The 21,873-nt window shown below is 42.2% G+C and overlaps 1 protein-coding gene across 1 annotated transcript in view; it reads left to right on the forward strand.

Moving 5' to 3' along the window:
• Spata16 (spermatogenesis associated 16) overlaps positions 1 to 21,873 on the forward strand; it is a 243,106-nt gene that overhangs the window by 36,670 nt on the left and 184,563 nt on the right. The window lies entirely within an intron of this gene.

Below are 21,873 nucleotides of genomic sequence, written 5' to 3' on the forward strand. Positions count from 1 at the left end.
GCCTGCCTGTGCAGAGGGCAGGGCAGGCTGAGAGTAGGAGAGGCAGCCCTTCCCACTGTGCCAGCACCTGCCCTGCACACCCTCCCTGCCTTCCCCTGCCTCCTGTCCCCAGGCTCCCTCAGGTCACATCCCAAGCAGGTTCACCAGGGCACTCCCCTGCCAGCCACTGCACTCTCAGCTTTCACAATCCTGACAGGACCCATCCTTACTGCTCCCTGAGGTGCCCTCAAGTCACAGATGCTCCTTTCAGAGATGTCACCAGCTTGCTTTCTGGAAAAATCTAGTGGGCCCTTATCCCACTAACAGCTCTCACTGATCAGGGCGATCATGCCTCATCTTGGCTGCTAACTACAGAGCCACTTCCTCCTGGCTACTTCCCGACACTTCCTTGTAGGTACTGATTACCTCAGAGGCAGAAGATAAGAACAACACAACTGTGTGCTGACACAGACTGAGTGGGGCCATGTCATGTGGCTCTGTCCCTCTGGAGCAGGGAGGTGGCACTGTGGTTCCTGCGGTCACACCATCAGTGTGTCTTCTCCTGGTGAACTGCTGCTCTCCAAGCAGCTTCTCCCACTGTGTCCTAACACATTCTAGACATCATTCAAGCCACGCTTCCCCTCACTGATCTTCTCTGGAGAAGTCACAAGAAAGGGGTCATCTCAAAACATGTTCAGAGCATGCTTCTACTTTCCCAAGTCCCAACCCCACCAATGTGTCATGGAGCCATCCGTCCGTCCTCAACAGTTGCTGACTCAGAGAGTGTTCTATCCACAGCTTACACTCTCTGCCATGAGCATGTGTGGCCGCTGTTCCACGACCGCTGTTTCCCTGGTGGCTTGCACATGGCTTCTCTAGCATGGAAGAGATGGGGAGGTGGGGAGGATAGGGGAGGATTTCAGGGAGGAGAAACCCTTATCAGAATATTTGTATGAAAAAGTTTTATTCAATTGAAAAAGAATTTCGAAAGATGGAGGCTAATTTTAAAATGGCTATTATTTCTTTAATGCCATAAATATCGGTACCAGCTGCCAGACACCGTGCTAGGAGGGGATGATGGGAGAGAGCAGGGCAGAGGTGGGTATAAAAGCTAAGAGGAAAGACGTAGAAACAAACGGCTAGGCACTGAGGAGTCTGCTCAGCAGGTAACAGTGCTTACCGCCAAGCCTGGTCCCCAGAACCCACATGGCAGAAGAAGAGAGTCTACTATTGTAATTCGTCCTCTGACCTCCACGGGTCTATGCCCACGTAGGTGGGCACACACACACACACACACACACACACACACACACACACACACACACACAGACACACACACACACACTTAAATAAATAGAAAAGGAAAAGTATAAATGCGTTTTCAATGCCTACGTTATGACTGAACAGCTAGAAGCATTGCTTCCCATAGACCCAGGCTTTGGCTCTGGCTTCAGGTGTTAGAGAACACCACCCCTCTGCCCCCAGCCTCTGAGCTGTGCCCCTTTGTACCAGGCAGGGGAGGGGAGGCACGTGAGAGGACCCCAAGACCCACCTCTGGAGCCTCAGATATAGGAACTCCATTCTCACACATTTTTCAACGTATTGTGATTACACCATCTGCGACTGCACCTCCCAATTTTGTGTTCTCCCTTTCTTTTTTGTTGCTATTTTAATCCCCTGGGTCCGATTAGAGCAGCCCATATGTGAACAGGTGCTGCTTATTCTTGGCTGGGTCTCGAGCGAAAAGCAGCCATCAATAGCCAATAGCACTGCATTGGTGCTGGATTTTGATTGATCACGCACAGGTCTTGCACAGGTAACCACGGGTGCTGTACACTGGTCTGTGCAACAGCTGTGTCATGTCTGGAAGCCTGCGAGTTCCGCCAGCTTGTCTGTTCTGATGAGTCTGGTTATCTGTTCTCTCTGGGGACTTGGTAAGCAGCTTGGGGAGGAAATCTGTGCTCTCTTTTCTTAATCCCAGCATGATTTTAAACTTCTTTCCCTCAAACAGGCCTGTCTCCTCGTGGCTACTCTGTACTCCTTTTTAAAGAGTACAGAATTTTATCACATGGCCTCCTGCTGATTAAAATCCACTTTGATCTTTCTCCGGTTTTCTTCTTCCAATATTTAGTCACAGCCTCCATTAGCTCTATGACTTCACATTTATTTGGGTGGTCAATGCCTAGAGCTGGTGTGTAGACCATGAAGTGACTCATTATTCTCCCAATGGGTCTTGATGCTCCCTGCAGGGTTTTTCTAGGCCAAACCCACAAAGATCCATCAAAGTTTGATGAGAGTTGGAGTAACCTTGCAACATTTATTGCCGACAGAGCATGGCAGCTCTTTTAAATCGAACCTGACAGTTATTTTGGTTAATACATGTAGACCAGAGTCAAGGCCTTGGAAATCTCAAATATGTTCCCAAGGTAGATGTGGCCATTGGGGGAAGGAGGGTCAAGGGCTGAGAACTGTCTAGGCAAACACAAAGCAGAGTCAGAACAGGATGGCATTACCTAAGCCATTTTAATTACTCTGCATCAGATGGAGGCCGATAACCTCCTCTCACCCTCCAACCTTCCCAAACCACCAGGCTCTAGGCATGGGTAGGGAGTGACCACGGAAACTCCGGTCTGGCTGACTACGAGGCACAAACATTTAATCTAATATAAACAAGTCATACGGTATTTTTAACTCGGATAAGAATACACATCTATTTTAAAGTTGTTTGTCTGGTCAGTTTCGGGCATCTGTTCGTCTCTGTGTTTCCCTCTTCCTCTTTCTCTCCCTCTCTCCTTCCCCCCCTCTCTCTCTGTCTCTCCTGAAACTATAAATCCCATGATAATGTTTTGATATTCTGCCATCAGGGCTCCAAGAGTTTTATCAAACACAGAACAGGGAGTTAACCTCTCCCTACCCCATCCTATACAGCAGCAGTATGGGTGTTTCTTTCTCACTCGCTCAGATTCCACAATGGAGCCCTGAAGGACCCCGATGCTGCCTGCCTTCGCAGCTCATTTTCAGAGAAATCCCAAGCTTTTATGAAATCTGGTGCTTTTCCCCTCATGGTAATCTGTGCATGGAGTATATCTGCGCCCAGATCTCCTGCACCACGTAGAACTCGTGGCTTTTGCTTTTGACCCTCTCACATTTTAGAAGTTCATAAACCAGAGAATTCATGCAGAATTTGTCCAGTAGCATCTCTAGTTATTCAAACACAGAACATTGACAATATCAGAATTCCTTAAAATGGATTCTTCGTTAGTTATCAAAATGTCTGAATCACACTTTATATCAAATCTTCACAACCGCTTCCTTCAGTGCCACTGGGTCCTCACTAGTGATCACTCTCTCCCCTCAATGCTCATCCACCTCATCACTACACCCTCAGCTCAAGTCAGGCCAAGGGTACCGAGGTGACGTCACCCAGAGTTTCGCCGATTCAACATGAAAAACAAAATTCAATTTTGGTTTCTCCACTTTATAAAAATTTTTGTTTTCATATTCTGACAAATTCATTCATATGTGCTGAATTTTGGTGCCCCTCTATCTGTCTCTGTCTGTCTGTCTGTCTGTCTGTCTGTCTGTCTGTCTGTCTCTCTCTCTCTCTCTCTCTCTCTCTCTCTCACACACACACACACACACACACACACACACACACACCGTTACTCTGCCCTATCTCCCTTTCTCTCGTGCTGAAACCTACAGGTTCCCAACAAGCCCCAGCCCTCACTGAGACAATGCGAAAGTCAGTTGATATCTCCTTCTCGTAAGAGAATAACACTCCGTTGAGCTACCCAAGGGCCCACTAACTTCTTTTCTCACTCTTTCCAGCCTTTGCCTTGTATCTAACCCCTAGCTTTGCTCAGGTGCACCCCAGTCTTTGGGGTTTTGTCCTTATCTTTTTCTCCTCTTTGCTTCCTTTTTTAAACAGAGAATACTAGGCATCAAGCTGGCTCTGACTCAGCACATAGCTAGATAACCTTGTGCTTCTGATTCCCTTGCCCCTTCCAGTCAGTAGAGCCCAGAGACTGCAGGTGTGGACTGCGTGCTCACGGTCATGTTTTATGCTTTCCTTCCGTAGAGCTCGTCAGTGAATTCTAGCAAAAAGAATCTTATCTTAGGGCAAATTAAAACCAGAAATAATTCTGTGACCCAGAGATAGACATTGTTGATAATTAGGGATCTGAAACACACTAATACTAAATAATGATTCCTCTAAAACTCTACTGTTACTAAACACCGTGTATTTTATTTGCTGAGTCTGGCAACACCTTTGCAGCTCTTATCCCAAAAGACCTGTTTTCCTTGACAGAATACTCACTTAAAAAACAATAATAATCTTGCCAGGTGGTGGCACACACCTTTAATCTCAACACATGGGAGGAAGAGGCAGGAGAATCATTGTGAGTTCTAGTCCATCCTGGTCTACAAAATGAGTTCCAGGGCAGCCAGGGCTAAATAGAGAAACCTTGTCTCAAAAAACTCAATAATAATAATAAGCCCATATTTTAAGTTAAAAAAAAGTAATGGAGCATTTGAAAATACTTTTCTTCAGGAAATTGATGTTTTACTGTCTATAAAATATGTATATGCTATCCATGCAATATACACCATATGTGTGTGTATATGTGTGTATGTATGTATATACATATATTGATACATATATAAAGTTTGTTGGAAACTCCCAGGTTTGGAGGACCCCACCGATTCCTTCTCTTGGATGTGGGCAGAATAGTTAGAGAAACAGAAAGGAAAACAGCCATGCAACGCAGGTAATCATGCTTGAACTAAAACACCTTGCGCATTCAAAAGCTGGCTCATGTGTGAGTCCACTATTAACCTCTTAGGAGGTTAATGTCTGCCAACAACCTCACTATTCAACACTGAACCTCATCATAAAGGTTCCAGGAGCTCTTAGCGCTGCCACACTGGAGACCAAAACTCCAGCCCGTATGCTTTTGAATAAAGAACAACATCCAGGACGGAACAGCCTGTGCTAGCTCGTGTGAGGAATATGAGTTCTGGAGCCCCCTGTGAAGGGAAACAGGCTGTCTGAATGAGGAACAGGGGTTGTACTTTTTGGAATGGTATGGACTATTGTTTAATTTTATGAATGTTTTTACCATGGTATCTTTTTATGTTTGCCATTATTATGCACTCCATACGACTCGAAGTTCTCATGATGAGGACTCCATAGAAGATGTTTGTGACTTGTCAAGAAACAGACAGCTGCACCTGAACCTCTGCCTCATCTCTATCTACTCACTATAAATCTTTGCACAGGATCGTATTTCAAAATTCGCTTTATAAAGTTAGGCACCAGTAGAAATTCCTTAACAAACTAGGACATTTTCAGGTGACTGACACATGATGTAAGTGACAAAGAGATTGTTAGTGCCAGGGAAGTTTGCAAAAATGGCTTTGTGTGGGCTGAAGAGATGGCACAGCAGTTAAGAGCACTGACTTTTCTTCCAGAGACCTTGGTCCAATTCCCAGCATCCACATGGTGGCTCCCAAGCAATTTAACTCCAGTCCCAGGGATCTGACACCCTTTCCTGACCCTCGCAGGCATTGCATGCATGTATACACAGACTGCATTTGGACAAAACATTCATCCATGTAAAATACAAATGAATAGAACGTTTTTTAAATTGATTTGTACTCCAGATTTCTTCATGCCCTCTAACTAGTGTGCTCATGAATAGAGAATTCTGGGTGTATATTTCCTTCTACTCCTTCACAGAGACTCGTGAGGAAGGTACCCGTAAAGAGTGAGCTGTCAGGAAGAACCTGCATCTGCTCCTTGAGCACCTTGGGAGGTGCCATGGTTCCAGGGGTCACTCACAGCTGAAGGAAGCTCTGCCGTGCTCACTGGTGCATCACACATTCCTGCACTGGAGACCGTGAGTGGACAGAAACACTCAGGTGTGAGCCACAGTCTGCATGATGTGGCACCAAGTCACACTCAGGTGTGAGCCGCAATATGTGTGATGTGGGGCCAAGTCACACTCAGGTGTGAGCCGCAGTATGCACGATGCGGGACCAAGTCAATCGGAATCAGTGCATGCTGTTTTTGATTCAGTCTTACACTGTATTTAACCAGCAGATACATTTTGATCCCCCCCCCCAAAAAAAATAAAAGCCAGTGCTTTCCTCCTCATTATACTTGTCCTTTTTACTTTGCCATCACCTACAGGAGGCAGATTTCTCTGACATGCACGCCTTCTGTCTAGCAGCCATTATAGTTGCCAGCCCTACTGGACAGAGGACTGAACGACTATACCGCACTATGGTGTTTAAGAATGTAGTGGGCTCTGCACTGTGTGAGTTGGGACCCACAGTTAGTTACTTAACTGTAGCTTTGTGACCGGGAGGATGGCGGTTGCATCCCTCAAGCCTGCATCTCATCACTTGTAGAAGGTGAGCACTGCTAACATCTGCCTGGCATGATTAAATGGAGGTAGGGGGCTTAGACAACGCATGTCGTACCTAAACAGTCAGTAAATTTCTGTTCTTCTTATTGTTTGTATTTCACTCCAAATGTGGTATAATTATCACATCATCTGGGTTTTTTCCTTACATATGGTTAACCAAAATATTAAGACAGAACTTTTTCCCTTGGTATGTGTAGTCTGGGGCGGCTGAGTTGGCAGCAGACAGGGTTTGGGGTGCTGTCTCCTTGTTAAGCTTTGTGTTCTAGGCTGAGTCTATTCAAACCTCACTTCCTGTAAATCTGGCTGAATCCAACCCTTCCTTTCAGGAAAGGAAGACGTTTGTACACAGCCCTGGGGAGACTCTGGTGGGGTGCTGGCTGCAGGCAGAGCTCTCTTCTGTCTCGGACTGGAGACTGTCGTATCTGTTATCCCCTGCTCCCCCTTCCCTGGAATCATTTTTTTTCTCAGACAAAAGGACAAACTCCTTTCTTCTGTTAGCTGTCACTCATCACCCGCTCTGGGACACGGCACCCAAGTTCTCCATCAGAACCTCACAGGTAGCGTTAAAGTCTTTCTCATGTGACAAAGTTGCTTCCACACATCATGAAAACAGCCCGCTCTGTGGAGACGCGTGGATGCTGGGCTCCCTCCCTATCCAGAGCTTAACTTCTCTTGCAAAGCTTTTTGTATCTCTTTTCAGCCAAATGCTCAAATTTGAAAACAGTACCCTTTCCACAAATATTGACAGAACTTTTTTCCGTGGTATGTTTAGTCTGGGGTGACCAAGTCAGTACCAAACAGAATATTCAAGGCAGAAATGTCCAGACGTGAGAAACCTGTATTTGAAATCAGGAGATTTTCTGAGTCTTTTCCCCTACTGTCCATGGAGGTGTGACCTGGACAAAGCTAGAGGTCCTGAGTTTAGGTTTGCTGTCTAGAAGACAGAGGCCAGCACTTGGCAACCAGGCCTGTTGAAATTTGGTGAAAAGAGATCTTGCATGGAGAAGCTCTATGTAAGTTCCAAATCTCCTTGTGTGTATTTTTTGTGGTTCAGGATTGACGCTGAGATGCTCAAGAGAAACTATAGTTAATGAAGGCTATGCTGTAATTGAGGACCAAGGATGGACAAAGGCTTCCTGTAGCCAGAAATCACACAGCACATCCTCTTCCTTCTAATATAGAATACGATGATAAAGGGCTGATGATATCAGCAAAGACACACTGACATTTTCCATGAAAGAGCAGTGAATAATTCCCCCTTGTTCTTTTTTTTAAGAGCAAACTCCTTTTTTAAAGTCATAATATTGACTAATATATTCTTGTCATTTACATAATATAATATATTCTTCAAACTTTTTTATTATCCCTGAGTGGCCATAAAAGTCTCAGATGTTTAAAATGACTTTTTTGTAGATTTACAGCATTCCATAAAAAAAATTAGGTATAAAAAAATATTTTCCAATGAGCCAAAACTATAGCCTCATAGATGTTTTAAAAAAGGTGTTATTCAGCATACCATAGAATCAAGGTGTTAAGTTAAACATACATCTAGGAAGGAAAATATCCACTGATGGTGGTATTAATTTTATACTAAGTGGATTCACACTTGATGTAACAGTAAGGATCAAATGACTTCAGAATTACATTCGTTCATGGATTAGAAAAAAATCTTGATATACACAAACATTATAATATTCATTAAATATGCATACATCTCTGAAGTGTTTATGGGAAATATTAGAAGACAGTGAGATGGGATAAGATTTGAGCAACCTGGCAGTAACTTGGTGCTGTGACATGTAAATTGAATATAAATTGAAGTTGAGTTCGTTCTAGCTTGCACCAGTTACAGCACACAGCTATGGCCTTGTGATAAGATGTACTCAGCCTGCTACTTCCTCGCCCTCAATTCCTTCCAGAAACATTTATCTTCAAATTGGGGTGTTAACCAGATGCTGCCCCCATTAAAACTATAAAGAGAGAGAGAAATCTCTTAAGACAATATTTTCCAACATGAATTGTGTAAAACTTGTTCTTTAAAAAAAAATAAGAGTTTAAATGAGCAAATCTCTATGTTCAAAATAAATTTGTAGAATTTCTCATGCCATCTCATCCTCTTTGACATTCTCAGTGTGTAACTGGGGCTTCAGTGTGCTGAGCAGCCCTGGAGGGAAGCTTGCCATACTTGTTCTTAGGAGCTTCTCTGATGTAACAGTCCACAGATGACACAGCTCCAGAACCGCTTCCGCCCAGATGGCACCTGCGCCAGTAGAAGGAAAGGAAGAATGGGAGAAGACAGGCCTGTGTTCTCTCTGCGTCTCATTGCATGTCTTCCTACCAGGGCATGCACATGAGGAATTTGGCAAATAGAGCCTTAGATGTGTCTTTGATTTCACAGAAGTTATCCTCCCTGCCAGAGCACATTTCTAGCCCTGCCCATGTTCTAGTTCATGACTTTGGGCTTAGGCATAACCAAAGCAGTGGCCATGGACCAGGAATGAGATTAAACCTGCACCATTGTCTTTCCTTGACACATCCTGCCTTTTACGTGAGAATATGTGTCCTGGAACACACACATCTGTTACAAATTCTAGCTAACTTGTAGTCAACTATCTTTACAGAACCAAAACCAATTGAAGACAGCTAGTAGTTTCAGCCAACCTTAGTTAACCTGCAGCAGCATGCTCTCCTGTGTGGGCGTACACATGTGTGTGTACCTGTGTGTGTTCGTGCATGTCTGTATGCATGTGTGTGTATTCATATGCCCACGTGCGCGTGTGCACGATCTGAGGTTGTAAGTTGGAAAGTTTGAGAGTACTTTGTTCCACAGTGCTTTATTGTATTCTTAGAGTATTTGTCACAAAATAATTAATATGGGTATAAATGTCACACGATAATGAAAACAGCCATAGGAATGAAATCAAGAACGTCATTGACTGTGGACTGTTGGCTTGTAAAATTTTCTTTAATTCTTAACTACTTGAAAACTATGCTTTGTCAAAAACGTGATTCTTGGTAGCTGCCGTTGCTTAGGGTAGTTATTACAACATTCCTAAAGGAAATACACCCTCCCACAGGACATAGCTTTTCCTTCTTACACTTAAATAATATGAAGCTGTGAAAAACATTTAATTAGTAAGAAAAATGGATAAAGCAATATATCTTAAGTTTATATATTAAAGCCAAGAGTCTCACAAACATTATCCTCAAATGTCTTCCAAATGCTAATTTTCATATGGTTACTATCCTGCAAAGGAGAGAGAATAGCCTGGAAACTGCTGCCCAGGGAGCCAGCAGTTCTTGAAGGAAAACCATTAACTTTCCAGGCTGCCAGACACAAGGACCCAAGGCCTGCACTCAAGCCCAGCCAGCAAGCGCCTGCTTGAAGGTAGTAGAACTCTGGCCCTTTCCCTGCCATGGTACTCCCTCTGTCTCTCCTCACGTATCCATCATGTGGTTGCTGCCTCTACTTCCACATGGTCTAACCTGTGCTTCTGGATTCATGTAGTCATTATCTCTACTTCTACATGGTCTAACCTTCTGTGCTACTGGCATCTCATGCTCATTGTCCCTACGTCTGCATGGTCTAACCTGTGCTTCTGGATTCATGTAGTCATTATCTCTACTTCTACATGGTCTAACCTTCTGTGCTACTGGCATCTCATGCTCATTGTCCCTACTTCTACATGGTCTAACCTGTGCTTCTGGATTCATGTAGTCATTATCTCTACTTCTACATGGTCTAACCTTCTGTGCTACTGGCTTCTCATGCTCATTGTCCCTACGTCTGCATGGTCTAACCTGTGCTTCTGGATTCATGTAGTCATTATCTCTACTTCTACATGGTCTAACCTTCTGTGCTACTGGCATCTCATGCTCATTGTCCCTACTTCTGCATGGTCTAACCTGTGCTTCTGGATTCATGTAGTCATTGTCTCTACTTCAATGTTGTCTAACCTTCTGTGCTGCTAGCATCATGTGGTCATTTTATCTACTTTCTTACGGTCTAACCTTCTGTACTTCTGGCATCCCATGGACATTCTCTCTACTTCCACATGGCCTAACCTTCTGTGCTGTTGGCGTCACATGCTCATTGTCTCTACTTCTACACGGTCTAACCTTCTGTAATGCTGTGTCATGTGATCACTTTCTCTACCTCCACATGGTCTAACCTTCTGTGCTGCTGGAATTAACCAACACTACTTCCTCTATAATATAGGTGGGTTAATAATAGAGTGATTAATATATGCAAAAGTGTCTTATCTGTTTGTCCAATAGGTGTTGACCTATGAGTTTTCCTACCTTTCCTCCCACACAGTTCTATCTTCTTAATGGTAACCTAGTAAGGAGATAGAGGAGGAAAAAGACAGAGAGACAGAGTCAGAGACAAGGAGATGTAGATAAACAGTGACAGATGATAGAGGAAAAAAGGACGGATGGTAAAAGTGGACATAAATAGGAAGGTGTTCCTTTATAACTAGCAACCAGCTGAGGGGCAGGATCACATACAAGACTGAGGTGAGCGGCAAACACAGATTTGAACTGCAGCTCCACCCCACACTGATGACTTAATACCTTCTCTTGGTCCCAGTTCCTCATTGGAAAATTGGGAGTAATAATATGTAATAAGAAACCATTTCCAAAGTGTTGTTTTTATTGGGATACTGTTTGTGAAGGGTTATTCCAATGCCAAATACATGGCTCTTCATAAGTGCTGGGTTGGACCTGCTGCACGAGAGCTGAGTCTGCCTGGGATAATATATTTCCCTGACAATATGGACAACCGCCTTAAAATAAGCAAACCTGTTAACATTATATCCATTTTAAAGGTCTAGCTTTCTGGGTTAAAATGCAGGGGACAAGATAAGATTTATTGTATTCATTCATCTCACTCCTTCCACATTTTATCTGCCTTACCCATAGTGTAACTAGCATTTTGGGGTGTCCCTTTAAAAAGTCCCGAAGGTTAATGTATGTCATCTGCGTGCTCCAGTGCATACACAAATTACTGGCTGGTCCCACCAAGGGGAAACACAGTGCAGTGAGCCCTCGGTGGCCACACCTCAACTTTAGGGACAACTAGGAAGAAAAAAAGATCAAGGCTGTGGCACAGCTATTTTAATAAATAGGAGTACAAATGATTAATTACTTCCAACTGTCATTCAACAGCTTGTCACCCAGGGAGTAGCCTTATTTCCCATAAATTTAATAGAGGTCACACCATGGCCTACTTGGCTGAAAAGCAAGGCTCCGGAAACCCCGGTGGTCTTTTAAAGTCCAGTGATGTGTGAACATAATTCTTCACTTCTCTTAGCCTTGCAAACCAAAGTGTCTCTCCTGGGGAGAAACTTGAGTAGATCAATGTGTGCCGTGGGAAGTTCCATGTGATGAGCTCCTGACTCGTCCCTCCTCCCCATGAATAACCATGAAAACGTGGCACCACCCGGCGTTATTCTTCACGGTGGAGATGCTCTCCCTTCCCTCAGGGAGCAGAAAAGACATCTCCGTCACCACCCCGGGTACCACCACCGGAGTGGAAAAGCCCTAATCCCTAAGGTAAGGCACTGGTGTCTAACAAGGAATTTCAAAAATCCCATCAAGAAATTTGGAGGATGGAGGCAAAATTGTTGTGCCTAATTCTCCTCCATGAACATCCATTAGCCCAGGAAAAGAGCCTGAAGAAAGCGAGAAGTACAATAGCTGCAGCGCTACAGGCACCAGCTGGAATTTTATTTTAAAGCCCAAAGGGAAAACAATTGACGCGAATGGAATGCGGCAGACTTCCTTAAGCGTGCATGTGGGCCTGGGTTCCGTTCCCAATAGCACACAAACAAGTAAGCCTTCGCTAAGCCCTTTGCTTACCTACTTCAGAGACTTAAGAGGTTCTTTTGCCTTTTGCAATCAGAACACCAACAGACAGAACCCCCTCCTCTTGAAAAGTCATTTCTGGTATGTTTAATGCTATTTTATACCACAAAGCTGTTCTCCTTCTATGCATAAATGTGAAGTCTCGTTAATTATGTCCAGGGCAGAAACGACCCGGCAGAGCTGCTCCCTGAGTTGAGCTGCCATGTTGATAGAACAAGAAGAGTTGGAAGAAGAGCAGTGAGTCCTGCAGGCTGAAGTTCATCTTGCATTTGCTAGTTTTTCTGTTTGCTCCTTTCCTATTCTCAAGGGTAAGGGGAACATGTTACAGGACATATTTCAGGTGTAATGGCACGGAGTGAGCTGCACAACAGCCCACTCTGTTGGAGCAGTTTGCCCAGATTTATTTCCTCTGACACAAGGCAGGTCTTTGACAGAATTCCATGCATGTTACTAGGAGATAGAAACATTAGCTCTAGCGGCATCCAGAAGACTTATGTGCAGAAGAAAATCACCAGTCTCTGGGAAGAGAAGGTCTACCGAGTTTCCAGCAGAAGAGCCAGAGGATGAAAAGGCAGACGAGCAAGTTAAGCCACCGAGTCTTAGAGAAGAAACAGAATTCTCATCTAAGCATAAATCCCAGCTTCTGTTAATAACTGAGCAGATTACCAGATGATTTGGTACAATTTTTAATACCTGGAAAATGGGGCAATAATATCTACCTTATGTACTTCTTAGAGTCACCAAGATTTTAAATGCAATTAACATGTGACTAAGTCTCAGAATTTGTTAGAGTTCATTACTAATGGAATCTTTAATATCTTTCACATTTTAGAAAATGTCCTGTACATTTTTAATTTTATTTAACATAATATAGATTCTTCTGGCTTCTTGTTTCTTAGTCTAGAATTTATTCTGCAATTTAATCTTTAATTTTTATAATTTTCATTATTTCCTACAATTCTATTATCTCAACTACTCATTCCAAATAATCAAAGGACTATTTGCTGATGAAAGAATATTTTATAATTTTGTGGCGTTTATGTAGGTGTGTGCAAATGTGTTCAGGTATGTGTTCATAATACTATACATGCCTACGGCAGTCAGAGATCAACCCCGGCTGTCACTTATCAGAAACTGCACACCTTTTCTTGAAACAAAGTTTCTCACTGGCTTATGACACACCATATAGGCTAGGGTGGCTGTCCTGCAATTTTTAGGAATTCTCCTGTCTCTGTCTCCCAAGTACTGTAATTACAAATGTGCTGGGCCTGCCTTAATTGTGGATTCCAGGGATCAAACTCTGGTTCTCCTGTCTGGGCTATCCTCCAGCACTGTGCTGACTGGGCTATCCTCCAGCACTGTGCTGATTGGGCTATCCTCCAGCATTGTGCTGATTGGGCTATCCTCCAGCACTGTACTCACTGGGCTATCCTCCAGCACTGTACTGACTGGGCTATCCTCCAGCACTGTGCTGATTGGGCTATCCTCCAGCATTGTACTGATTGGGCTATCCTCCAGCACTGTACTCACTGGGCTATCCAGCACTGTGCTGACTGGGCTATCCTCCAGCACTGTGCTGATTGGGCTATCCTCCAGCATTGTACTGATTGGGCTATCCTCCAGCACTGTACTCACTGGGCTATCCAGCACTGTGCTGACTGGGCTATCCTCCAGCACTGTGCTGATTGGGCTATCCTCCAGCATTGTACTGATTGGGCTATCCTCCAGCACTGTACTCACTGGGCTATCCAGCACTGTACTGACTGGGCTATCCTCCAGCACTGTACTGACTGGGCTATCCTCCAGCACTGTACTGATTGGGCTATCCTCCAGCACTGTGCTGACTGGGCTATCCTCCAGCACTGTACTGATTGGGCTATCCTGTAGCTTCTGTCTTCCACAGTTTGGTATGAGAAAGCACATTTTGATATTCAATGTTGGGTTTCCCATGTCTCCATCTTCATTGGGTTTCTTCTAGGTTGTCTTTGTTCTCACACAGACCTTTCTTTGTCCCCTATAACCAAAGCCCCCAACACCAAATTCTGTGAAATTACTAACATCAGCATGTTTCTAAAAGCTGTCACATGGGCAGAGCTACCCAGGTGTAGTCTGGTGCCTGCTTGTAATCCAGTCCTTAGGAGGCCAAGAAAAATGATTATAAGTTCAAAGCCAGCTTGGAGTTACACACAAAGACCTTATTTCAAAAAGAAATATAAAAGCAAAACATGCAAAAATCCCAGGCTTATGGGAATTAATAAAAATTAATATGAACATAAAAGACAGGATGTAAACGAACCAAGCAGATAATCCATGCAAAGGCCCACTCTTGCAAAGAAAATAAAGAAAGCAGATGGCAAAGTTTTGAAAAATAATAAGCCTACTCTTTCTTAACTAGCTCTCATAAGAGACATGAAAATAAAAGCTATAATTTTTCTGAGAAATCACAGATGCATACTACAAAGTTATGCATAAGAAAAACTGAAATAAACGAATTAACTATTGAAAGACATTAGCAAACAAACAACCACTGAAAAGGAAATCAAGAGGGAGAAATAAAGTCAAAAAAATGAGTTGGAAAGAGGAAAATTCACAGATTTATTTGAGCATGTTGTTCTTAAAGAAAACAAAATATAATAATCCAATTTCTGGCAATTCTGGCTAAGAAATCGGCAGAGCCAATAGAATTGCACAAGTACTAAGACTGATCAAAAGGGGGTCACCTTGGAGCACAGGTTTTAAGATGTTCTTAGAATAACAGTGTTCTCCACTGTAATGACAGATTTTATGGTCTAGATGAAACTAATGATTTTGTGGGAAAATAAACATTAACAAAAATGGGAGCAAAACTCCAAAATGCCTGGCAGAATAATAGTTAAGTGGTGGAGAGAAGGTGGAAGGAACCGAACTCGGAGTGTTTTCATTGACTTATTTCACAGTGTTCCCAAGCCGTGAAGAAGATGGGTACTTTCCATCTGCCTCAAAAAGCATAAGCCACAGACCAAGATGCAGTAGCTATAACTCAAAATAAATCATTGCAGTGGTTTGAATGGGCATGGCCCTCTAGGTTTATATAGTGAATACTTGGGCCCCAGTTTGTTGAACTGTTTGGGAACGATAGGATGTGTGTCCTTGGAGGAGGTTTGAGGTTTGAGATATGGATGAGATTTGAGATTTTGAAAGACTGCTGGATTTCTAGAAATGTTTCCCTCTTCTGTCTCCCTATCTCATTACAGACTGGAAATTCACAGCGTTAGATGCACAAATTGTAGTACAGATGTTTGGGGTTATCTCCCACCTAATTTGCTGGGGCTGATGTAGGCTCTGTAGAGTAGAACTCACCAGAACTCAGTTTTCTCATCTGAAGATGAGTTGATCAACCTAGGCATCAGAACAAAGTTTGCTCTTGAGTTTTGTTTCCTGGCCATTTGAGAGGACATATCAGCCCCACATGCCTTCACTACTGGGGTAGTGTGTGCAACATCTCTTTAGATATTATCTGTGCTGGTTATTTTTCTGTTTCTGTGATAAAACACCTAGGCAACTTACAAGGTTATATTGGGGCTTATGGTTCCAGAGGATTAGGATCCAAAATGGTAGGAACAGCAAGTGGCAGGCATGGTGGCTGGAGGGAGCCAAGAGCTGTGAGTTCCCTCTCCAACCAACAAACAGGAAACTGCGGAAGGAGCAGTGGGCCTGCTTTCCTGCTGCCCAGCTCCCGGCCACCTGGCTAGCTTATGCTCCGAAATAATTACATGGAAACGGTATTTTTTTTTAAACACTGCCTGGCCCATTAGCTCTAGCCTCTTACTGGATAACTCTCACATCTTGATTAACCCATTTCTATTAATGTGTGTAGCACCATGAGGTGGTAGCTTACCGGGAAGGATTCTAGCCTACATTCTACTCCACCCACCTATGTTCTGACTTATCAGGCCAAGCAGTTTCTTTATTAATTAACCAATGAAACCAACATATAGAAAGAAGACCCACCTACATCAGGAAACAGACAGAACTAACTGGGAATGGTTTTTGAAACCTCAAGTCCAGCCTCAGAGACACACTTTCCCCAGCAAGGCCACATCTTCTTCTTCAAACTGAGGCAACTAGACCCAGGTGTCCATATGTCGAGGCTTACGCAGGACATTTCATCCAAACCACCACACAGCCACTGTTTAATACCACTCTGTAGATATGCAAGAGTAATCCACTCATCCTTATCCACATTTCTCTGCTTCCAGAAATATCTTCATGTGTTCCTGAGGCATGTGTATATCCTTTCAAAGTAACTGTCTTTCCCACACCTCAAATTCTGTGTGTGTGTGTGTGTGTGTGTGTGTGTGTGTGTGTGTGTGTGTGTGTATGAATGACCAAAATTTGGTATATGTGTATGATTTGAAAAAGTACAGTTTGCATACTGGGCTGGGCATGGCCATTTGATGACCATGGGAATGTGTAGTTGATATGTGTCTCATCTAGGGAAATCAGGAAACAGAGAATTGAGGTCAGCATAGGACCAGGATAGAACCCATACATTCAACCCCAGTCAACTCCTAAACCTTCTCCCAGAATGGCAGCTCTTGCCGGGCTGAAAGTGCTCAAGCCTGGGGACCTGGGAAGACATTTTACACTCAAACCAACATTTTATTCTTCAAGACTTACAATCCTCTCACAAATCTTCAGAGATTTCTAAAAAGTATGGCCCTGGAATAAAATATGTTACCACTCATTGTTAACAGTTTGATAAAGCTAACATATTAACCATAAAAATCTTGCCAGTGATGGTCTATGAAGGAAAACGTGTGGTGATCATTTTGGGAACGAGACAGCATATCTGTTACTATTGGGCTTTTTAAAAATATCTAATAATGAACCTTAGAATTTGTTTGTCCATGATATCTAAAGATAGGTTGGTCATTTATTACTTAGAGGAAACATGAGCAACATTAGGAAAAGTGTCTTCTAATGTCAGAGTACAATCACTTTACTATTTCTAGAAAATGAACAAATAATTTTGTATGGTATATATCTTCTTCTTGAAATTTGAGTTTGATTCTAATTGGCTACTGAAATCTCCTCTTAACAAAACAGCTCTTTCTATAAAAGGTTTTAGTGCATTATTCCTTTAAATATTGTAATTTTTCCTTCTGTTTTCTTGAGAATGATCTGGGGTTCCTTCTTAACCAAAAATTAATGCTTAATATTATTTTTCCTAATTCAAAATATTTTTACTGAAATTAGAATTCTATAATTTAATGCATTTTATTTCTATAACTCCATGTCTTATTATGCTAAATATTTGAAGAAAATATTTTTCAGCAAATATAGCAGGGCCCAGTGGCTCTCCTTCATCAGACTGACAGATACCACATGAAAGTCCTCCGTCCTCAGGAGACTTAACCACTCAGTCTGTGAAAATGCCCACATGGACATGTTAAAGTTCCATAAACTATGCAGAGTGTCATTAAAATCGCGATTGACAGTCTTCTTTCCATACTGACCTCCAACGTTACTCTCCACTTTAGCACAGAACATGTCACCTTATTCCGAGCTGATTTCCACAATGCACTGCTTTGAAAATAGCAGCTCAGCAATCTTTGATAAAAATCAATAAAGTTCTCAACACTGCATTGCTTGATTGATAGAGTAAGATTATCACAAATGTGCACAGAACCTACCCAGAAGCTGGCTGTTTCCTTGTTTTAATCTGAGCTGACAAATTATCTTGTCTTTCACTGCTGTCTTAGAGTTTGGTTTCATGAAGTGGTCTCGTTTGTGTGTTATGAATGGTCATTTTTATTGCTTTTCTGTCCTTGAGTGTCATGAACGTGGAGACTATAGCAGACATCAGAAGGCTGAGTGTTTATTCTTCACTATCTCTCGGTATTTTTAGACAGTCTTTAATATAAGAAGTCTGGAGGTCGACCCCTCTTGTCATGAGGGATCTAAGTGTCCTAATGGACTACTCCCAGACCCTTCTCTGCGGGACCTACACATCTATTCATCAGGATGCGCTTGACAGCAAAAGTCTGTCCACGCACAACGAGGTGAAGAACACAGACAACAATTGGTTTGTTTTTCTCTTAAGAATTTACAATGAGTAAAAATTCTGATTTTATTTAAGAGATAAAAAGTTTACAACTTTAATACCACATGAATTATAGTAACATTTTCATCCCCGTTTGTTTTGCATTCACAGTTAGGCCATACAATTGATTTTTTTCTGGAAAATTCTGTTTAGTTGTTTCTAGACCCTGTAAGTTCAGACTGATAGAGGAGAGGAAAGCTGTGTCAGATGACATGTCTAAAAGGTCACATTTTCTACAATTCCATTTTAAAATCTGCTTACCATCACAGTTCTGAAATCAGACTTTGGGGAGCACTGGCTGAGCTCATTCCATGGTATCCCCTACACATACTCTGGTTTCTTTTGTCTTCAAAGTAATTGAAATGGTTTTTTAAAGTGTTTTCTGAGATCACTTACCAAGATAGGAATGAAATTTGACACTTTTGTGAAAGGTAGTTTAGAGGTAAAACTCCTGTTTGGGCCCATATATATAGTTGCTGTTCAAAAAGATGTAATAATTCCTGTACTTCAATGTCTATTAAAAAGGAAAAAGAGTAAAAGAAAGAAATAGGCAAGAAACAGAAATGTATACAGAACTACAATTATTCAAACTTGATGAAAAATGCCTAATTGATTCATATCTAAATGTGAATGCAGCAAAGCTGGCCGGGCACGTAGTAATAGATGCTCAGGAAACATTATCTACGGGATGAATATGCATGCTCTACCTTTCACAATGGTAAAGAGTTTTAAAACAATACAAATCTGTAAACCAAGACAGAGTAGCAGTTAACTAGCAATGTGAAGTAGGAATATGAAATATCTGTATTCTACATTCTTTTCCAAATAACTTATTTTGGTTTTATTTGTTTTTTTTAATAATTTTACACCTGTAATAATATTACTCTATTTATATGTCTACCTCTCTCCCCTCATTTCAATTCCTCCCATGCTCTGTCTATTCCCTCTCAAATTAATTATCTTTTAAAAATTTTATTGCTACACACACATGCACATACATGTACATATGTGCATGTGTGTCTACCATACTAGTTCCATTTACTGTGGTTCATATGTATATATTTTACAGCTGACCATTTGGGAATGGATAACCATATGGGGTCTCCTTCCTGCAGAAGAATCTCTTTCTCTCTGCAGCCATTTATTGCCTACAGTCCTTCATCTAGAGTGCACCTTGTCCCATTTCCCCGGTCTGTGTTGGCATATCAGCAGGAGGTGTCACCAAGGTGGTCTTGTTTCCATGTAGCTTCCCTATCGTACACTATCGTATAGTAGATGCCCTGCTCCTCTAGCTCTTAAAATGTCGTTGTCCCATCTTCCCGACTGTTCCCTGACCTTACATGTACAGATTTTGATGTAGGTGCATCAGCTGGGGTTGTGCATGGTCAGCTGACCTCTGCATTTTGGCCAGTTGTGCATTTCTGAGGAGATCTCTGCTGTACACAGAAGCTTCCTTAATAAGGGTCTGAGCTCGGCATGTCTGTACTTAACACTTATTCTGTTTGAGAAAGTGACTGCTGTAGGTTCTCTACTAGGTTCCATGACCTCACATGCTTGGTAGTAGGCTAGACTTAGAGTACCAAGCATGAATTTCTGATGTGGGATTCCCCCCTGTATGCTGTGAATATGTTTTATTACCATTGGTTAATAAAGAAGTTGCTTTGGCCTATGGCAGGGCAGAACAGAGCTAGGCAAGGAAACTAAACTGAATGCTGGGAGAAAGAAGGCAGAACCAGGGAGATACCATATAGCTGCCAACAGAGAAAGATGCCAGAACCTTACTAGTAGGCCACAATCTTGTGGTGGTACATAGATTAATAGAAACAGGTTAATTTAAGATGTAAGAGTGAGCCAGAAATATGCCTGAGCCATCAGTCAAACAGTGTTGTTATTAATATAGTTTTTATGTGATTATTTTGGTCTGGGTGGCCAGGAAATGAATGTGCAGTCTCTGTTGACAAATTTCTTCCTTTTGAATGCAGTTTGAGCCCAGTGACGTAGCTTTTATTATCTCAAATATGTATCAGGATTATTGCCCCCCTTGAGTTTGTCTTTTTTGGCTGGTCATTTTTTGTGGTTCACGAACTTCACAGATGGATAGTATTATAAATTGCTTTGCTCCCTTGGCAGCTTCCATAGAACCTCCAAATACAATGAAAGCTGGTCCTCTGAGAGAAGTTTCCAGGTCAGTCCCAGCTTGATTCTTTCCAGCCCTATGTCTAAAGTGTATGTCGTCTTCAGCCTTGTGGTCTTACCTTCAAGTTTAGGGAAGCAACCGAGGGCAACAGCATTAGCCTGCATTCTTTTGGAAGTCTCTTGGGTTCCCTGACCAATGACTGGAAGGGAGGTGTGGTGCAGGGTTTTTTGTTAGTCTATGGCACTTGTGGGAAAACAATATCACCCTCTTAGCATAATTTAAATAATTTAAACTGTATGCACATGTATACACATAGACTTACATATGTATATTTTATATGTATTTTTGAGGAAACAAAATGATATATTTCCTATGGCTTTTGCAAACCTCCTTGGTGTTATTTATCCTTCCTTGCTCCCACTCCCTCCACATCATCCCTCTCCTCTCTTCCCTAGTAAGAGTCCCTCACCCCATTTTTCAATCCTGTTAGGGTTCCTACTCCTGCTATCCCTGGCCTTTCTACTTTCTTGGTTTCTGAACTCACTCCTGTCCAAAGATTCAAAGCTGAGATCTATAAATAAGAGAGGGATATACAGGGCTTCTAGTTTGAGATAAAACCGAAAAGGCAAAATACTTTAGAACAAAAGATGGCTACTGTCAACAAAGCTGCATTTTTAATAGCAAGCCCGACACAAGACTGTGTCCATTGTTATCTCCAGTGAGAGTGCTTCTCCCAACATGAACACGCCAAGAAGAGTGTATTCTGAATGGAGTTGTTGGGCAGAAGGTGTGGTTTCCCCCACCCCATAAGCCTCCCTGGCAATAGCGTTAGAGAACTCTGGAAGGGAAGAAGTGCCGACCAACTGTCATGCTACTGACACCTTGTTAATGTTTGTAGTTCACCCAAAATATTAATTATTTTCTTCCTACAGTTTGTCTATGTTGCCCAGAAACCACCGACTTCCTGGAATTTTTATTAAGAATTCCATATTCTTGCCATGTTTCTCAGATACCGTGGCTTCTGCCAATAAATCCTAATAAATTTTTCACTTTTCTTTCAGTAACATCCTAGAGAATCTGATTCAGACTCAAATTAATCACCGATCATGTTAATGGCTCCTAGGAGTTTACTTCCGATACCCCTTATTATATTAAATCAAACTTGATGTGAGCTGGATTATTGCTCCGTTGGGTTTTCATAAAAGCACTGGTATTTAATATAATTTATGCCAAGTTTTCTCCTCATATCTTTGCTTATTGTATGCTTTTATTTTAAAACAGACATTTTTTTGCAAATGGCACTCTTCAATATCTATCACACCTTTAAAATATTTTATAGGTAAAATTTCACAGTAAAATATGACATTTTT

This window comes from Microtus pennsylvanicus, chromosome 16, assembly GCF_037038515.1.
Source record: "Microtus pennsylvanicus isolate mMicPen1 chromosome 16, mMicPen1.hap1, whole genome shotgun sequence".
Classification (NCBI taxonomy): Eukaryota; Metazoa; Chordata; class Mammalia; order Rodentia; family Cricetidae; genus Microtus; species Microtus pennsylvanicus.